Source organism: Triturus cristatus, chromosome 1_2 (genome assembly GCF_964204655.1).
Source record: "Triturus cristatus chromosome 1_2, aTriCri1.1, whole genome shotgun sequence".
NCBI classification, from domain to species: domain Eukaryota; kingdom Metazoa; phylum Chordata; class Amphibia; order Caudata; family Salamandridae; genus Triturus; species Triturus cristatus.
Window position 1 is genome coordinate 900,283,081 of NC_140580.1, and position 19,404 is coordinate 900,302,484.

General features: G+C 49.1%; 1 protein-coding gene across 3 annotated transcripts in view; it reads left to right on the top strand.

The window, feature by feature from the left end:
* The window catches only part of DVL1 (dishevelled segment polarity protein 1), a 693,343-nt gene that overhangs the window by 412,070 nt on the left and 261,869 nt on the right, over positions 1-19,404 (top strand). The window lies entirely within an intron of this gene.

Consider the following 19,404-nt stretch of genomic DNA (forward strand, 5'->3'; position numbering starts at 1 on the left):
AGGGTGAGGCCTAACGGCTAAGGCGGTTGACCTCAAATCTGTGGAACCGGGTTTCAGTCTTGGCAAGGACGCTCAACAGCCTGTGATTCTGGGCAAATCACGTAATCTCCCCGTGTCTAACAAAAATGAATGTGACCTTATGTAATGCAACTGCTGCTCATGTAAAGCGCTCTGATACCTTGGGGTCAAGTTTGTGCTATATAAAACTCACAAAAAACACCGTAAAACAGCTACATTTTTGCATACGTAGAAATGGTTTAGTATTAGTAATGTCCTTTTCGTGGTGTGTTCAGCCCCTTCAGTCCAAGTTCAGAAAAAAATCTAATGGTTTGGTTCAGCAGAAGCAGCATGCCTCCCACCACACCACCCCTAACACAAAGGCAGCTTTTCAGGCTTTGCTCCTGAGCCTGTTGGTTGTAGCAGGACCTAATAATATGATAATGAAGGTGACGTGGCATGTACTACACACTGACCCAGGACTTAGGATGCTAGCGATTGCAAGAGTTCCTTGCTTTCCTGAACTCTCCATTGATAACTATGGTCAAGCAAGAAATTGGTACTTAGAAGTTGTGGTGAGAAGGTTGGTTTTGATGCAATCTATCAAATAAAATAAAAGCCAGCTTCCAGAAAGGGATAATCCATTGAAAAGGAAAATAACTTTCATATATGGATACATAGACAGAATAGGAAAATGAGAAATAAGCTGAAAAACAAAAGTAGACAGCACCTGTGGTTCCAAAGGTATGTTGATAGATAGATTTTACATATCATAACATCAAACAGAAGGGCGGCGGCCCCCCCTACTTGGACCTGTGGTTCCCTATAGGCAGGCTCTGGGATTTCTTGGAAAGTGCTCGGTTCTAAATCTCTGCAAAGCCATCTGCCTTCGGGTCTTTGGGATGGGTTGTTTTTACCAACTCACAGTCTCTCCATGGGTAAAGGAAGCTATAGCTGCATACATTGATCTGAGAGGCCCTAAACGAGTCTAATACAACAGTCATTTGATGTATGTCTGGAATTCCAAAGCAGTTCCAAGGCTTTTGCTGCTGTCATGATGTCCTAGGACAAAGCTTCAATCTTGTTCAAATAAACTCATTATTTAATTAAAACCAAATCTATTAGCCCACTACAATCAATGTAAATAAAACGTATGTACATAAATTCTAAAACACCCAGATCACACATATTACAAAATTAATCCAAAGCCTCTATTTTGTACATTTTACAATCTTCTTCAGACACACAGCCAGTGCTGACGCCATCTGTGAGTGTTTCAGACTGAATGCAAGATCCATCGCAGTTATAACCGCCCTAATAGATTTGGTCCTTAACAGGGAATGTAAGTACGCTTGTCTCAGCAGTGAAATATTTGAGCATAATGTAAAATGTGAGTCAACCAACACTGACCGTTAGTAAAACATCCACAATCTCTGTACCTTTCAGTATTATCTCTGTTGCAGGTACTGACAGGAAAAACTGTCGAACCCATCTACATCCTAGGTACAATGGGCCCGATTCACAGAACTTACTTAAGACAAAATCCTAAACTTACTACCATTTTGGTATTCACAGAAGGCACTTACTCATTTTGGTATTCACAGAAGGCACTTACTCATTTCGGTATTCACAGACGTTAGGAGTCCTAACTTTAGGACTCCTAAATGCCTTCTGTGACTACCGAAAGCCTTAAAATTAGGATTTTTCTCAGTTTAGTAGTAGTAAAGTTAGGACTCCTAACTTAAGGACTCCTAAACTGAGAAACATCCTAATTGTAAGACTTTCGGCATTCACAGAAGACATTTAGAAGTCCTAAGGTTAGGACTCCTAACGTCTGTGAATACCGAAGTGAGTAAGTGCCTTCTGTGAATACCAAAATGAGTAAGTGCCTTCTGGGAATACGAAAATGGTAGTAAGTTTAGGATTTTGTCTTAAGTTAGTTCTGTGAATCGGGCCCTTCCTGTGTAAACCTAGGATCGGGGACCATTAACAAATATTGTGTTGTTCCTAAAGCACTTTTACAATCTAGCCACAATTGTAGTGATTTCTTTTAATTGTTACACAATTCAGATCTCTCTCACTAGATATAAAAAATAATGTTGCTATCATTAAAAGAATTTGCACAGAAAGCAACTTAAGTAAAATCAAAGTTAGCATTCGGGTTTAACGATGTTGTTAGCTGCAGTATTTTATTTATGATATGGACCTGTTCACTTACAACTCTCTCTACAAAGCTCTCTAAGACGTGCCCACTTACTGCAGTTGCAGCATTTCTGATTAGATTATTAAATAATAAAATAGATTGAGTACATCTGTCACATTAGGTGATTGTAGCTCCCATTGTACTCGCTTGAGCTGTTGTATAGGAGGGAAGACTAAAAGCTGTTTTTAACAAATTAATAATGCCTTAAATCCTATCAAAAGAACAAAAGTCGTTAATGTATATGTGGAAAACGAGGCAGCATCTGTGAGGCCTGCACAAATAACATGACTACATTTGTCCTTCACTGGGAACCAAACACCCAATTGTAGGGCCTGACTCTCAGAGGGTAGCGTTGCAGAGCAGTCTGAGGCTTACTCAAGGGAGGTGGTGTGGGCTAGTAATCGCCATTTTCAGGTGCACAAAAATAACAAATAATTGATTGTCCAGTCTGTACTTTGCTTTATAAAAGTAAGAGTACATTTATTAAACACACACACTACTCAATACTATGCACCAATTTAAAAATATACATAAGCTGTTAGAATTACTTTGTGACATTGCATAACATCTCCACCCCTCCCACAAAGGGGGGTGGGGTTTAGTACCACCACTCCCATGTATGCACATCAACTTGCCCCCAATGCAGATAGTTGAACATAACCTACAGCCAGACACCCTAGCAGGACTGTCTGGCAACATAACCCCACTTGGCTTATGACATCTCCTTACTCATGTGACTTACAGTCCCTTCAAAAGAAGTACTCCTGGCAACTACACTTCTCCTGCAGTGCGCCTCTTCACTTTAAAAGGAATCACAGCTAAAAGCATGGGATTACGTAAATACAGCCAGACCCCCTAGCAGGAAGGTCCAGCAACATAATTCCATTTAGCTTAACGTCACTTTACACAGGTACTTCACTTTACACATGTGACTTTCAGTCCACCTAAAAAGAAATAACCAATAGTAAATGCATTTCAGTGCAATTACACCACTTCACCTCCAGGGGATGCCCTTCTCCAGACATCCCCAACTCAGCCCTTCACTCCATGATGCACTTCATAGTACACCCTCAGCTGTAGAACATAAGTTCCAGCCTAGAAGGTGTTAAAGGCTGGCTGCGCCCTTGAGGGGTTATTCTTTCAGATGCCCCGTGAAACTTATGGGTGGACTGTTCTTCTTTATGCTGGTGGAGGCTGCGGTGCTCCTGCAGCCCCCCTGCACCCCTTTTCACACATGAGGGTGACCCCCTCCTCTGGGGGCCACCAGGCACCAAAACGGCAGATTTCTCCGTGCTGGGGGGGGAAAGACTGCGCTTCTCCAGCAGCTCCCACAGCACCTTTTCACAAGTGAGGGTGACCCCCCTCCTCTGGGGGCCACAAAGCACCAAAACGGCAGATTTCCAAATGCCTGGCGAGGCATTATAGGGCGCTTCATGCTCCTTTTTACCAGCCCCAGCCACTGCGAACACTCTCCTCCGCCCTCGGGGTCTCTGATTCAGCAGGGTGCTGTCTTCACTGGCTCCCTGCACCAGCCTTTCGCCTGGCTCTCCTCTGTGGCCTCTCTTCTCCCTGTGCAGAGGCCACTGCTCCTGCGCACCGGTCCTGGGCTCTTCTTCTGGTGCTGTTAGGGTCCTGGGGTAGTCAGGGGGTCTCTCCTTCCAACTGCCCATTGCGCCAGGCTCCAGCACCTTCAGCCTCAGCCGGCCACACCCCAGAGAGAGCTCCTCTTCCTGTGCAGGCACTTTTTAAAAGTTGAGTAGGGGGCTGGCAGGAAGTCTCTGTTGGTCCTATCAAACAGCGACACATCAAGTCCCTGCCCCTGCTCCCTCCTTCTTGTCCAGCCTCTGGGCTTGTTCAAAATGGCGTCATCCAGGGTCTCTGGCCACATGTCTGAAGCCCCATCCCCCCACACTGCCTTCCCTCCTTGGTGCAGCCTGGTGCCTGGCACCCAGTGATGGATGAGCTTGTAGCCCCACCCATCATCTCTTCATGGAGAGGAAGCCCTCGCTTGTGGAAGAAAGGTTATCAATCCATCCAGCTGAGGTCAGCCCTCAGCCTGGGTCTGGTCATGGCTGGCTCAGAGAAATATGACAGTTCTGGATGACCCAAAAGCAGTACAAATATGACTTTGGACTCTGCAGAATACTTATTTTCACATTAGCTACATTGGACTTAAGTGCGTGTCTGAAATCTGTAGGCCTAATGGGAGTTAATCTAGCCATGGGCCCCACATTCCCATAGGGGAGTAATGAAGTAAAAAAATAGTAAGACACACTTACTTTCCCTGGCATGTTTCTTTCCAGTGTATAAGGCCTATTCCATGTCACCACCCAATACTGCATAAGTCCTGCCACACCATTCACTTTGTAGCTGCTCCTGGACTGCGCAAGCTAGGAATCTCCCCTGCGCAGCCCATACACGTGTCCACACGCATGTACACATGTGTCTGCAAGTAACCAGCCCGGTGTCCCTTACTCCAGCTGCTGCGCAGTGGCCTGGTCAAGCCAGGGGAACACCAGTAAAATCCCCATGCAGTCTCTTACATCCTGAGATCACTGTGGGTGAGTCCCAACTTATGAGGCTCCCCCACAGTAAAAGCTCACCAATTAGGTGCTCAAAAAGCGAACAATCCGGGCAGCCCATAGTGTCAGAACCACCTTCTATCACACGCCGCGCCCAGCTGATTCCTACAGGGAAGAAGTAACCACTCTACATGGGTACACTTCCCGTAGTCAGCGATAACTAGTTATAAGGGGTTCTGACCAGACCCTCCTTACTGACCAGTTATCCGCTTAGACCACCTACTCCTCCCATCCATGAAATCTCCACCCATGACAGGATCCCAGACTACCCTAAGAACCCTCCGGGCTCTAGGTTAGATACCTCTAGGTCACTCATGGTCTACATGGACTCAGCCTAACTAGGCTCACCTTTGCCCTTAGGCATGCAACACTATGCCTACCACTTCTCCGGACAAGGGTCCAGTGCCTCAGCACCGATGCGGTCTTCTGGGATAGGTCTAAATCCCATTCCCTGGGTCATTAGCTGGTCTCCCTTCCAGAGTTTGTTCCAACCACTACCCTCTCTCCGTTTGGTCCTTGCACCCCAAAGATGCAACCTCTCTGGACCCTCACCCTCAGCCTGCCGCTGAGGTCATTCTGCTGCCACCACCCTTTTGGGATGACTGACTTTCCTAAAGAAAGCACAGCCACTTGTGCTTCCCCACACAGATAAGCACCCTTTGGCCACTGGCCTGGCTCCCTGATAGGACCTCAGACCGGCCTCACCACCACAATGGCAGTGCCAGGAAGGAACACTGGGGGTGCCCCATCAGACATCCTACAGCTCACTCCCCCCGTCAGTAGCTCCAAACGGAAACTACCCCGGGAACCTAGACCCCTTCCTTGTTCTCCGCTGCGAGAACAGGGCCTATGTACCCTTCCCTCCGAGAGGTGCGCTCTCCTCCTGGAGTACCCTTAGAGAGCCTGTGGGTCCCGAGTTAGCTAGACCCAGGCCCACCTCTCATGACTCTCCCTGATCTCCCTGCAGCGCCTTGGGAGACCGCCAAGGGACCTACATGGTCCCTGGATGGCCTGCACCACCCCTTATGAAGAGCAGGGTCCCTTCACTTAAGATAGGCCCCACCTGCCTTCAGGGTAGTACTACCACTCTCAGCCAGGGACCCTAAAGATCCCGGCTAGGCCTGCACCACCCCTTCATGAAACACAGGTTCCCTCCACTTAAAATAGGCCCCACCTGTGTTCAGGGTGGTACTACCTGGCAGAAGTCCACCTCCTGCCTCGAGCTAGGGGAACACCCCCATGCTCCTGGTCCTTGGGTCCAAGTCCCACCGGACCTACCGGACTGGTCACCGGCCACCCGACCCCGACACCTCAGGGTCCACCATTAACCCTTCCCCTGGAAACTAGGGAGCACATCGCCCCCACTCAGATCTCCACTGGGTCAGTTACCCAGCCCACCTAGGGTACCTAGGGGCTACCACTACACACCATCACTCAAGAACTACCCTCCTTGGGGGTCACCCACTACCAGGGGCCACCCCTGGGTTGCTCACCTCCCCATCAGTTCACCTGGGGACCTACCGGACACTCAACTCTACCACACCCTCCTCCCACTGTGGGAAAAGTTTCTTGGGGTCCTCCACCATCGGAACCCCTGAGGCGCCACTACCCGGGGTAAAGAAACCTCCTGCCCCACCCTTCCAGTGGTTTTGGCCTGCGCCATTAGCAAGAAACTTCCAGTGGGGGAAGGATATCTGGGGCCCCTCCTGTGGAAACCTTCCCTTCCCTTAAAAAGCGCGGGAACCTCCCAGGACCCCTACTTCTCCTGTCCCCCTTGAAGGTCAATCCACCCCTACACCCCCACCTGTGATGTAGGTATCAGTTGCTGTCCCTATCTCTTGAGGAGACACCCTCCTCATGCAGGTGTAGTGTATGTAGTGTTAGGGTTCAAAGGTGTACAATATGGCTTAGAACTTTTGTATGCAATCATTTCCTGGAAAGCACCATCCGCTAGCACATTATGATTAACATAGCGCGGTCATATCAATACAGCTTACATTTAAACCATAATAACTTCACATGACACATATGGGCGCGGGGCTTTCCTTTCCTATACCTTTAGTTCACATAACCAAAACTTTGAACCTTTCTCAGAGCATTGCGCTCTTCCATTTGCTCATTGCTGCATAGGTAATGTGTGGCAAAACTGGACTTATCAAATGCTATAAATGCACACCAGATTGGGATACTATGTATCCCACCGCTGCCACCAATGTTGGAAAACGAGGTAGCATCTGTGAGGCCTGCACAAATAACATGACTACATTTGTCCTTCACTGGGAACCAAACACCCAATTGTAGCGCCTGGCTCTCAGAGGGTAGCGTTGCAGAGCAGTCTGAGGCTTACTCAAGGGAGGTGGTGTGGGCTAGTAATCGCCATTTGCAGGTGCACAAAAATAACACTCAATAATTGATTGTCCAGTCTGTACTTTGCTTTATAAAAGTAAGAGTACATTTATTAAACACACACACTACTCAATACTATGCACGAATTTACAAATATACATAAGCTGTTGGAATTACTTTGTGACATTGCATAACATCTCCACCCCTCCCGCAAAGGGGGGTGGGGTTTAGTACCACCACTCCCATGTATGCACATCAACTTGCCCCCAATGCAGATAGTTGAACATAACCTGGAGCGAGGGCCCTGCGCACTGGCACCATCCCAGTGGCGACTCACCCCATTACCTCAACAAGAATTAAAAAGGGGTAAACCCGCCTAGGAGACACATGACCCTGACTGAGCATCTCCTACTGACCATAAAGTATGCACCTCTATATCTTAAGGGCTAGCAGTCTGGGGTCTTCACCTAAGCGCAGTAGCAAGAATCCATGTTTACGCACACTTTAGAACGACAGTACTCATCACCTTGGCTGATCATTTGAATGCATTGCAATTACAGCCCCTAAAGGCATCACAGATGAAATCACAGGATTGCGCATATACAGCCAGACACCCTAGCAGGACTGTCTGGCAACATAACCTCACTTGGCTTATGACATCTCCTTACTCATGTGACTTACAGTCCCTTCAAAAGAAGTACTCCTGGCAACTACATTTCTCCTGCAGTGCGCCTCTTCACTTTAAAAGGAATCACAGCTAAAAGCATGGGATTACGTAAATACAGCCAGACCCCCTAGCAGGAAGGTCCAGCAACATAACTCCATTTAGCTTAACATCACTTTACACAGGTACTTCACTTTACACATGTGACTTTCAGTCCACCTAAAAAGAAATAACCAATAGTAAATGCATTTCGGTGCAATTACACCACTTCACCTCCAGGGGATGCCCTTCTCCAGACATCCCCAACTCAGCCCTTCACTCCATGATGCACTTCATAGTACACCCTCAGCTATAGAACATAAGTTCCAGCCTAGAAGGTGTTAAAGGCTGGCTGCGCCCTTGAGGGGTTATTCTTTCAGATGCCCTGTGAAACTTATGGGTGGACTGTTCTTCTTTATGCTGGGGGAGGCTGCGGTGCTCCTGCAGCCCCCCTGCACCCCTTTTCACACATGAGGGTGACCCCTCCTCTGGGGGCCACCAGGCACCAAAACGGCAGATTTCTTCGTGCTGGGGGGGGGGGGGGGGAGACTGCGCTTCTCCAGCAGCTCCCCCAGCACCTTTTCACAAGTGAGGGTGACCCCCCTCCTCTGGGGGCCACAAAGCACCAAAACGGCAGATTTCCAAATGCCTGGCAAGGCATTATGGGGCGCTTCATGCTCCTCTTTACCAGCCCCAGCCACTGGGAACACTCTCCTCCGCCCTCGGGGTCTCTGATTCAGCAGGGTGCTGTCTTCACTGGCGCCCTGCCCCAGCCTTTCGCCTGGCTCTCCTCTGTGGCCTCTCTTCTCCCTGCGCAGAGGCCACTGCTCCTGCGCACCGGTCCTGGGCTCTTCTTCTGGTGCTGTTAGGGTCCTGGGGGGCAGTCAGGGGGTCTCTCCTTCCAACTGCCCATTGCGCCAGGCTCCAGCACCTTCAGCCTCAGCCGACCACACCCCATAGAGAGCTTCTCTTCCTTTGCAGGCACTTTTTAAAAGTTGAGTAGGGGGCTGGCAGGAAGTCTCTGTTGGTCCTATCAAACAGCGACACATCACGTCCCTGCCCCTGCTCCCTCCTTCTTGTCCAGCCTCTGGGCCTGTTCAAAATGGCGTTGTCCAGGGTCTCTGGCCACATGTCTGAAGCCCCATCCCCCCACGCTGCCTTCCCTCCTTGGTGCAGCCTGGTGCCTGGCACCCAGTTATGGATGAGCCTATAGCCTCACCCATCATCTCTTCATGGAGAGGAGGCCCTCGCTTGTGGAAGAATGGTTATCAATCCATCCAGCTGAGGTCAGCCCTCAGCCTGGGTCTGGTCATGGCTGGCTCAGAGAAATATGACAGTTCTGGATGACCCAAAAGCAGTACAAATATGACTTTGGACTCTGCAGAATACATATTTTCACATTAGCTATATTGGACTTAAGTGCGTGTCTGGAATCTGTAGGCCTAATGGAAGTTAATCTAGCCATGGGCCCCACATTCCCATAGGGGAGTAATGAAGTAAAAAAACAGTAAGATACACTTACTTTCTCTGGCATGTTTCTTTCTAGTGTATAAGGCCTATTCCATGTCACCACCCCATACTGCATAAGTCTTGCCACGCCATTAACTTTGTAGCTACTCCTGGACTGCGCACGCTAGGAATCTCCCCTGCGCAGCCCGTACACATGTGCACACGCATGTACTCATGTGTCTGCATGTAACCAGCCCGGTGTCCCTTACTCCAGCTGCTGCGCAGTGGCCTGGTCAAGCCAGGGGAACACCAGTAAAATCCCCATGCAGTCTCTCACATCCTGAGTTCACTGTGGGTGAGTCCCAACTTATGAGGCTCCCCCACAGTAAAAGCTCAACAATTAGGTGCTCAAAAAGCAAAAAATCCGGGCGGCCCATAGTGTCAGAACCACCTTCTAACTCACGCCGCGCCCAGCTGATTCCTACAGGGAAGAAGTAGCCACTCTACATGGGTACACTTCCCGTAGTCAGCGATAACTAGTTATAAGGGGTTCTGACCAGACCCCCCTTACTGACCAGTTATCCGCTAAGACCACCTACTCCTCCCATCCATGAAATCTCCACCCATGACAGGATCCCAGACTACCCTAAGACCCTCCGGGCTCTAGGTTAGATACCTCTAGGTCACTTATGGTCTACATGGACTCAGCCTAACTAGGCTCACCTTTGCCCTTGGGCATGCAACACTATGCCTACCACTTCTCCGGACAAGGGTCCAGTGCCTCAGCACCGATGCGGTCTTCTGGGATAGGTCTAAATCCCATCCCTGGGTCACTAGCTGGTCTCCCTTCCAGAGTTTGTTCCAACCAGTACCCTCTCTCCATTTGGTCCTTGCACCCCAAAGATGTAACCTCTCTGGACCCTCACCCTCAGCCTGCCGCTGAGGCCATTCTGCTGCCACCACCCTTTTGATATGACTGACTTCCCTAAAGAAAGCACAGCCACGTGTGCTTCCCCACACAGATAAACACCCTTTGGCCACTGGCCTGGCTCCCTGATAGGACCTCAGACCGGCCTCACCACCACAATGGCAGCGCCAGGAAGGAACACTGAGGGTGCCCCATCAGACATCCTACAGCTCACTCCCCCCGTCAGTAGCTCCACACGGAAACTACCCCGGGAACCTAGACCCCTTCCTTGTTCTCCGCTGCGAGAACAGGGCCTATGTACTCTTCCCTCCGAGAGGTTCGCTCTCCTCCCGGAGTACCCTTAGAGAGCCTGCGGGTCCCGAGTTAGCTAGACCCAGGCCCACCTCTCATGACTCTCCCTGATCTCCCTGCAGCGCCTTGGGAGACCGCCAAGGGACCTACATGGTCCCTGGATGGCCTGCACCACCCCTTATGAAGAGCAGGGTCCCTTCACTTAAGATAGGCCCCACCTGCCTTCAGGGTAGTACTATCACTCTCAGCCAGGGACCCTAAAGATCCCGGCTAGGCCTGCACCACCCCTTCATGAAACACAGGTTCCCTTCACTTAAAATAGGCCCCACCTGTGTTCAGGGTGGTACTACCTGGCAGAAGTCCACCTCCTGCCTCGAGCTAGGGGAACACCCCCATGCTCCTGGTCCTTGGGTCCAAGTCCCACCGGACCTACCGGACTGGTGACCGGCCACCCTACCCCGACACCTCTGGGTCCACCACTAACCCTTCCCCTGGAGACTAGGGAGCACATCGCCCCCACTCAGATCTCCACTGGGTCAGTTACCTAGCCCACCTAGGGTACCTAGGGGTTACCACTACACACCATCACTCAAGAACGACCCTCCTTGGGGGCCACACACTACCAGGGGCCACCCCTGGGTTGCTCACCTCCCCATCAGTTAACCTGGGGACCTGCCGGACACTCAACTCTACCACACCCTCCTCCCACTGTGGGAAAGGTTTCTTGGGGTCCCTCACCATGGGAACCCCTGGGGCGCTACTACCCGGGGTAAAGAAACCTCCTGCCCCACCCTTCCAGTGGTTTTGGCCTGCGCCATTAGCAAGAAACTTCCAGTGGGGAAAGGATATCTGGGGCCCCTCCTGTGGAAACCCTCCCTTCCCTTAAAAAGCGCAGGAACCTCCCAGGACCCCTACTTCTCCTGTCCCCCTTGAAGGTCAATCCACCCCTACACCCCCACCTGTGATGTAGGTGTCAGTTGCTGTCCCTATCTCTTGAGGAGACACCCTCCTCATGCAGGTGTAGTGTATGTAGTGTTAGGGTTCAAAGGTGTACAATATGGCTTAGAACTTTTGTATGCAATCATTTCCTGGAAAGCACCATACCGCTAGCACATTATAATTAACATAGCGCGATCATATCAATACAGCTTACATTTAAACCATAATAACTTCACATGACACATATGGGCGCGGGGCTTTCCTTTCCCATACCTTTAGTTCACATAACCAAAACTTTGAACCTTTCTCAGAGCCTTGCGCTCTTCCATTTGCCTGGTCAAGCAGGGGAACACCAGTAAAATCCCCATGCAGTCTCTAACATCCTGAGTTCACTGTGTGTGAGTCCCAACTTATGAGGCTCCCCCACAGTAAAAGCTCAACAATTAGGTGCTCAAAAAGCGAAAAATCCGGGCTGCTTATAGTGTCAGAACCACCTTCTAACAGTTTAACTTAACATTGATCTTCTGTATGAGACTTAACTTTGGAGTCCACGAAAATGTAATGCCCAGGGATGTATATTTCAGAAAAGTTTAGAGTTCTTCCCTAACTATACAGCAACTACATTCTTGATTTCAGAAAAATAAGGATTTGGGTTTTCTGACTTCAGCTTATAGATACAGAGATAACAAATCCAATAAATGTGGCAAATCTATGTTGGTCCTATCAAGAACAACTTGTTTGTCAGCCTGAACCTGTTACAAGTCTGTGACAGATGTCGATCCTGCCCTCAGAGGGCAATTACGTTTATTGATTAGAGCTCAAAGAAGATTGTTTGACAACAATGGGAAGAGGAGAGAGGCCCCGCCCACCTTTCTTTGAGTTCAATCTCACCAGGGTTGGTTGCTGATAAATCTCTCCTAGAGCTCAGCTGGACTCATCCCTAGGGCAAATCATGAAACTCTTTCATTAAAAACATTGCACAATCAGCATGGATGCAGGTGTACGGCGTTCCTCCACTATTTTTAGACAGGTGACTCTGCTCTCCTTACCCCATCACTGCAGCCTCCTGCATTTACAAACACTGTGTGTGTAACCTGGCCTCATGGTGTTTTAAACCATCCTTCCAATTGGTAACATCCTCTGTGGAAGAGGTCCAGTAGGGGGTTCACTTTCAATGTCTTATCTGAGAAGTTACAGAGAACTTCACAACATTAACCAGTTCTTCAACTGATGAACTGCAAATGTGCAGCGCTTATGGGCTTTGAGGCCGGCACAGAACACCAGCAGAATACAGCCATGTTTGAACACCAAGATTTACTGTTAAAAAATATACAAATGTACCCCCAACACCATTTGTTTTCTCTTTAATCACAGTTTTGAAGTGTTATAATAAAATCCACGTCTGTTTAAAAATGTCGTCACTTTCAGTCAGTTCTTAGCTCAATTACACATTGATATATGGATAACTAACATAAGATTTATAAAAAATAAATAAAAAATCACCAAAAAGTGTTCAGATTACGTTTCTGTGTAAGTAACATTTTTGCGTTTATAAAATAGGCCCACTCGATTGCAGGAGAGAAATAGTATAAGGGTGTGACATTACTTATTGCGGCGTCCCTCTGTGATATCATTATGAATTAAATATGCTAATTAGTCCCCCCTCCTATTTTTATTAGTACTTATGCCCTGACCAATAACCACGAAGTAGTCCAGAGAGCCTTCAGTTTACACCAGCACCGGCTTCTTTCCAGTGGGATGCAGATTTCCAGAAGTCCACAAAACATGCTAAATTTTCCTTTACTTTGGAAATTGGTTTGAGCAGGCAGGATGTGCATTTACGTCCTAATCCGGACATTTTGCAAACAAAAGAAACAATTGATGGGCGGAATGCTGGCCAATGCAACCATTCACCCCCAGTCACAAGGATCTGAGTTTAATCCATCATTCTTTTGCTCACCACGCCACCCCTGTTTGGACCCAGCCATATGCAAATCAGTCTCGACCCTGTTAACAACTCCATATTTGGCTGTACAGGATGTTGGCAGTGTTCTATAAGAATTGTCATCAAGTCCACACGACTTGCCACTTGTGCTCATGCTCCAAACCCTGAATCAGTCATTCCATTCTATTCAATTTCTGCTTGCGGTACACAAAGCGTGACTTATGAAGACAGGTAATTTTGCAAAGCTGCAATCAAACTATGGACTATTCCTTTAGTTTGTGTATTGAAACTAATTTACGGATTTTAAGAACATGTTTCAAAACTTCTCTTTTTAATCAGCAACACTTCATTTGAATTTTTACCGATATAATTTGCATGCCACACACAGTATAACACAACTCAGGCATCCCTTAAACAGGAGTGCCAACCATTCTGTATCATACTCTTTCTGCACGCTCCTGTTAAAGAAAGTGAGTGCCATATGTTGATAGACAGTGTTAGACCTGGCATCTTTTGCTGTGGTCTCCCCTGACTTTGTGGGGTCCGACCTCCTGTTTGGACCTTTTTTTGCTGGTTTAGGACTTTGTGTGCTTAGACACTGCCATTCAGTGGGAAAGCAATGTGCTTGTCATGTACATACTGGTGATTGGTGTATACATGATTGGCTGATTTGAGTTAGCTAAAGTCCCTTGTCCAGAGGTAAGGCATACCTAGGGCATGTAACCCAAATGCTACTCCATAGGCCTGCAGTACTGGTTGTGCCACCGACTGAGGTAGTTCTTCAAATGTACCACATGTTTGCCATGGCGGGCCTGTGTGTGCAGGTTACTGTTACTCAGCTTTGAATGAAAAAGCTACTTGCCATAGTTCAGTATGTCTCTCGCTACATCTGAGTACTCACTGGGGGCAGAGTGAAGTCTAGGGAAGAGTGAGGGCATGTGCATGCGTGCACTACATGACCTAATAGTGAATAGCACCAGATGGTGTGTTCAGTACTGAGAGGCCTGCCTCACGTATTGAATAACATTGGGGGATCTATGGAAAGGCTATTGAGCTGTATTTCCTACATGCAGAAGACTAGCAGTATACTGTTTGGTATTGATGGATTAGTAATGGCAAATCCTCTCCTTTAGTGAGAGTGGATTTCACATTAATAATGATGTAAATGCCATTTTAGGAAAGAGTGCATTTCAATGCTTGTGGCTCTCTGTGTGCCTGTCAGTCTGTCTCCAATCTGCATCTAGATGCTGGGGGAAAGCTACATGTGTGCATTCCTGATGGACAGCCATAAACTAGGGGCACTCAAGGGAAATTGCAGACCTCTGATTGAGGGATCTTCCTGGGACTCATAAGAGAGGGTGGAATGGGCAACTGCATTCCAAGGGTCCAGGCCCCACTAAAAATATTAATCAAGCCTCGCAGGGTAGGATGGCAGACAGGAGTAAATTTAGAGGTGGCCTGTGCATTTCAAAGGTGGCATTTTGAACTGATCTCATCTTCAGTGTGTATAAGTACTGGGGCTCCATCCTCAGGAGTTTAGAGATGCTTTTGGGATTGGAACCAAACTATGCTGGTTCGACGCTCGGACATCGACAAGTGGAACCATTGGGGCAGGAGGACTGCAACTGGATTATCCACAGACTGGTGATGGCCTGGGGCTTGTTGTGCTCCAGGAAAGGGACTATCACTTGGTGGATTTTGCCTGGACGTTGCTAGCCTGCAGCTAATTGCGAACTATCGTGGCCCGGGTCCCTGGGTGCTCTCTAAGGGCCGATTGGCTGGCCTCCTGTCCACGAGATCCCAGGGACAGAAAAGATCTCTCCATTTCCACGAGATCATAAGGACCTCGCAGGGTGCGGCAGAAACGGGTGGATTGTATTATCGGTTGGGACAAGGACCGTCTGGGCGTATGCAGTAATCACACAGTGCAGAGGAGTGTACTCATAAAGATCAGTGGCCCACCTGAGGTGCCGTAACGTGAGGAGTTCATGGAGTGCTGGTAAGTTTGCAGAGTCCAAGAGACGTGAGCTTGCAACTGGAAACCTGTGCTAGCTTGCACTTTGTAGCATGTGGTGTCTGAAGTGTTGGGGGATGTTTGCAGAGTCTGCGTAGCCCGAGCCGGAAGCCTGGACTGTCTCTGATCTCCAGATCACGAGGACGACAGTGCCTGACATCGCTGCCTCAGTCCGAGGTCACCTGCACCCTCCCCCCGGACCCACGCCACAAGGTAGTCTGTTGTTGGTAAACATCGTGACTGGAGCGAGGGGTTTCATTGTGCCTTGTGGACACCAACAGCTGCCTGCCTGGAGCAACTGTGGCTCACACCTCTTTCACTTTATGTGGTCCCAACAGTCTAATTAAAGTGTTGCCAGCAGGTGCAGCGTGTATCGTTGGCTAAGGGGCTGATTCATGAGGCATTGTCAAAACCTGTAATTTATTGACCATTACAATTGTACGGGGTATGCGATATTTGGGAATGTCATGTTTTCTGCAAATGTGATAGCAGGAAATGTGGAATACCTCTGACAGCGTGCAAATAATGTTTCTGTTGTTGTTGATATGGGAGGGATCGATTGGATCGTGACTACCTCAGGGAAGTACACACATGGGTTTATGTCACTAACGAGGCTGAGGGGATAACGGGGCAAGTGAAGACCTGTAACTGGTGCATATATGTTTATACAGTTCTGCTGCAAATGGGAAAGTTCGACAGTTAAATATAAAGCACATATCCAATGTGTATGTTGCTTTTATTTCAATGTGTGTGTAATACAAAGACCAGTGTCTTACAGATGTGGTGTGGAGTCATTTTGAGTGTACTCAGTGTGTTTTGAGGATGGTATTATGCTAATACTTGACACTTTGACCCTGAGGATAAGCCTGACAGCTTTGTGCCAAGCTACAAGAGGATGAACACGGGTTATCTGACAAGTGCATTGTACTCATCCTATCTAGGATGGTGGATTCTGTCTGGCTTGTATGCATCTTGGCCAGTCTGAAACCGCTGTGTCTAACATTTGATGATGAGCAGTGAGGATAGGATGTGTGTTGGCACAAGCCCTGGCAATACAGTGTTTCACTACGACTCCTGTGTGCAATATTGTTGTCTTGCCTTGGATTTCTTTTTTCTCTGTTTTGCCATTCTTATTTAGAAACCTGTCTGTGTTCACAACAGTCATGTCTAAGTCTGGAGAACTAGCAGAGGTAACTGCAGTAGTGGAGTAGTAGCAGGATAAGTTGGAAACCTATACTATAGCCCAGCTCAAAGGTTTCTGCAGAGATCTGACATGTTCTTTTAAAGGGCAAAGTAGAAAGGAGGCGCTGCAAAAGGCATGGAGGGCCTGACTGGCGGCCAGAGGTACAGCTTTGGATTCCAGGGAAAGTGATGCAGTGGATGTGAGGAGCAGGAGCTACCGGAGGGGAGCTTAGAACCCTTGAGGTCAGGCAGCAATGGCTCCTCTAGGGGTTTGTCCCCAGAAAAGCTGCAGGACAGGTGAGAGGAAAGGAAGCTCAAGTTGGAGCTGGCCAGACTGAAGTGGGAATATGAGAAGGCCAAGGTGGCGATGGAAGAATAGAAAAGTATGTTGTCTCAAAAGTTTAGCATGAGAGAGCTGGACTTGAAAGACAAGACGGCTGAGTCCAGCACAGATGGTGGCGGCATTTCATCTGTGTCTTCAGACAAAAGAGTCCATACACCTAAGGGTCTGGTTCCTGATTATGGAGTGAGGAATGACTTAGACCGGTGGTTTGAGGCCAATGAAATAGCCTTACATATGCACAGGATCCCTGAGGGGGAATCGGGGGCGAGTGTGTGGAAGCATGTTCCAACTGAGGGGAGGGACACCTTGCTGGCCCTTGAGGAGCATGGCCGGCTGAAGTATCCCACCCTGAAGGAGGCCCTGGTCAGGAAATATGGGTTGACCCCTGAGTTGTACAGGCAGAAGTTTAGGGACAGTGTGAAACTGACCACCCAGACCTAGGTAGATTGGCTGGATTCTTTTTGCAAGGCATTGGATGGTTGGGTGAAGGGCAGTAAGGCGGTGGACTACAATGGGCTGTACAATTTGATTGCGCAGGACCACATGCTTAGCCTTTGTTCTAGAGAGCTGCACCAGCACCTGATTGATAAGAAGCTTTCCTAGAGAGCTTGCTGAGAAGGCGAACTACAGCGTTCACATCCGGGTCCACAAGAAGGTTTCTGGGGGAGAGCAAACCAAGTTTGGGGCGGGTCCCCCACAGAAGAGGTGGTGGGGGAAAAATAAACGTAAGGAGGTCTCTCAGGGGCCCCAAACTATGTCCCTAGGAAAGGATTTCCAACCCCCTTCTGACAAAAAGATAAGGTTCCCTTCATGTAAGCCTGCTGGGAAGTGACCCGCCAGGTGTTATGCTTGTCTGCAAGAAGGACATTATTGGGGGATCCCATATGTCCTAGGCAGACACCATCCCCCACCGATGGGCAGACACTGGGGGTGTAGGGGGTTGCGGTTGGGGAGAAATTGCTCCCAGTTGATGGTGGGGAGACATCTGGAATAACCTTAGTGTCTCTGGCTGACAGTAAAGTGGTCTAGAGAACCCTCATGCCTGGTAATCCTAGGAAGTTAAGGCAGTGGGTGACCATTAAAGGGCATAGGGTGCAGGCTCTGTGAGACACGGGTTAGCATGACGACCGTCTGGTGTCATCTGGTGTCTGCACAGCAGGTCGTTCCTAACATGATTCACCAAGTGGTTGCAGCCCACAACAGTGAGAGCCACTGTTTAGTGGCACAGTTTCCCTTTAAATAGGGTGGGCGGGTCTCATGTTCCTTGAGGGTAGCCATAAGTCCTTCTATACCTGTGGACTGTCTGCTCGGCAACATCCTGGAACTTACCTCCTGGAGGGAGGTGGAGCTCCGGTCGCACTTGGAGATGTTTGGCTGCCTGAGTGGGTGTGCCTGACCACACGGTCAAGGGCAGCACAGGAGGGTGGTCAGGAAGACCCTGATCATGAAGCAGTGGCCCAGGACCCTGCCAGGAAAAGAAGGGGCAAGGGGCATGGGAAACCCGCTCCCAAGATTCCCACTGTCCTGAAGGAGGCTGACCCTGAGGGGGATGCCCCTGTACCTACAAGGGAAGATGTGACCGTAATGGGGAACCTGACTGAGCTGACCAATTGGCAGCAGGATGGAGGTCCCTACAGGGAGGAGTTCTGCGTGGCGCAGAAGGTTTGCTAGTGACGCTTCTGGAACTCACTTGATTTATTGGGGGGATGGTCTACTGTATAGCGAGCCTAAGGCTGCTGGACCCGAGTCAGCCTGTGTGCTGGTGGTACCCCAGTGTTTCAGAGCCTTCCTATTGGGTCTGGCTTATGATGTGCAGTTGGCAGGTCATTTGGGACAGGGCTTGCCGTCCATTTCTATTGGCTTTAAATAAGGAAGGCATCAGATGCGTTCTATTGGTCCGGTTCTACCTGCCAGGCAAGCGACAAGACTCGGGGGAGGTGCAAGACCCTCCCTGCAACCGTTCCCTGTCATGGGCCCCCCTTTTAAGCGGGTGGGTACTGACATTATTGGGCTTCTATATCCCAAGACTACCATAGGCAACAGGTTCATCTTGGTCTTGATAGACCATGCCACCCGGTACCCAGAAGCAATCACCCTGAGGACCGTAATGGCACCCGCTGTGGCCCGGGCACTGGTGTAGATCTTTACTCAAGTGGGTATCCCCAAGGAGGTGGTCTCCGACCGGGCTGCCAACTTCATGTCCTCGTACATGAAGGAAACATGGAAGGAGTGTGGGGTAGCCTCCTCCTACCACCCTCAAACCAATGGGTTGGTTGAGAGAATCAACCGTACCCTTAAGGGCATGATTATGGGTCTGTCAGACCCCATGAGACATAAGTGGGACGCCCTCCTGCCATGTCTTCTGTTTGCCTACAGGAAGGGCCCACAGAAGGGGTTTGGCTTCAGCTTATGTGCGCCTCTGTGTGGGCACCCTGCGAGGGTCCTCTCAGTTTGGTGAGGGAAGGCTGGGAGCAAGCGCCAA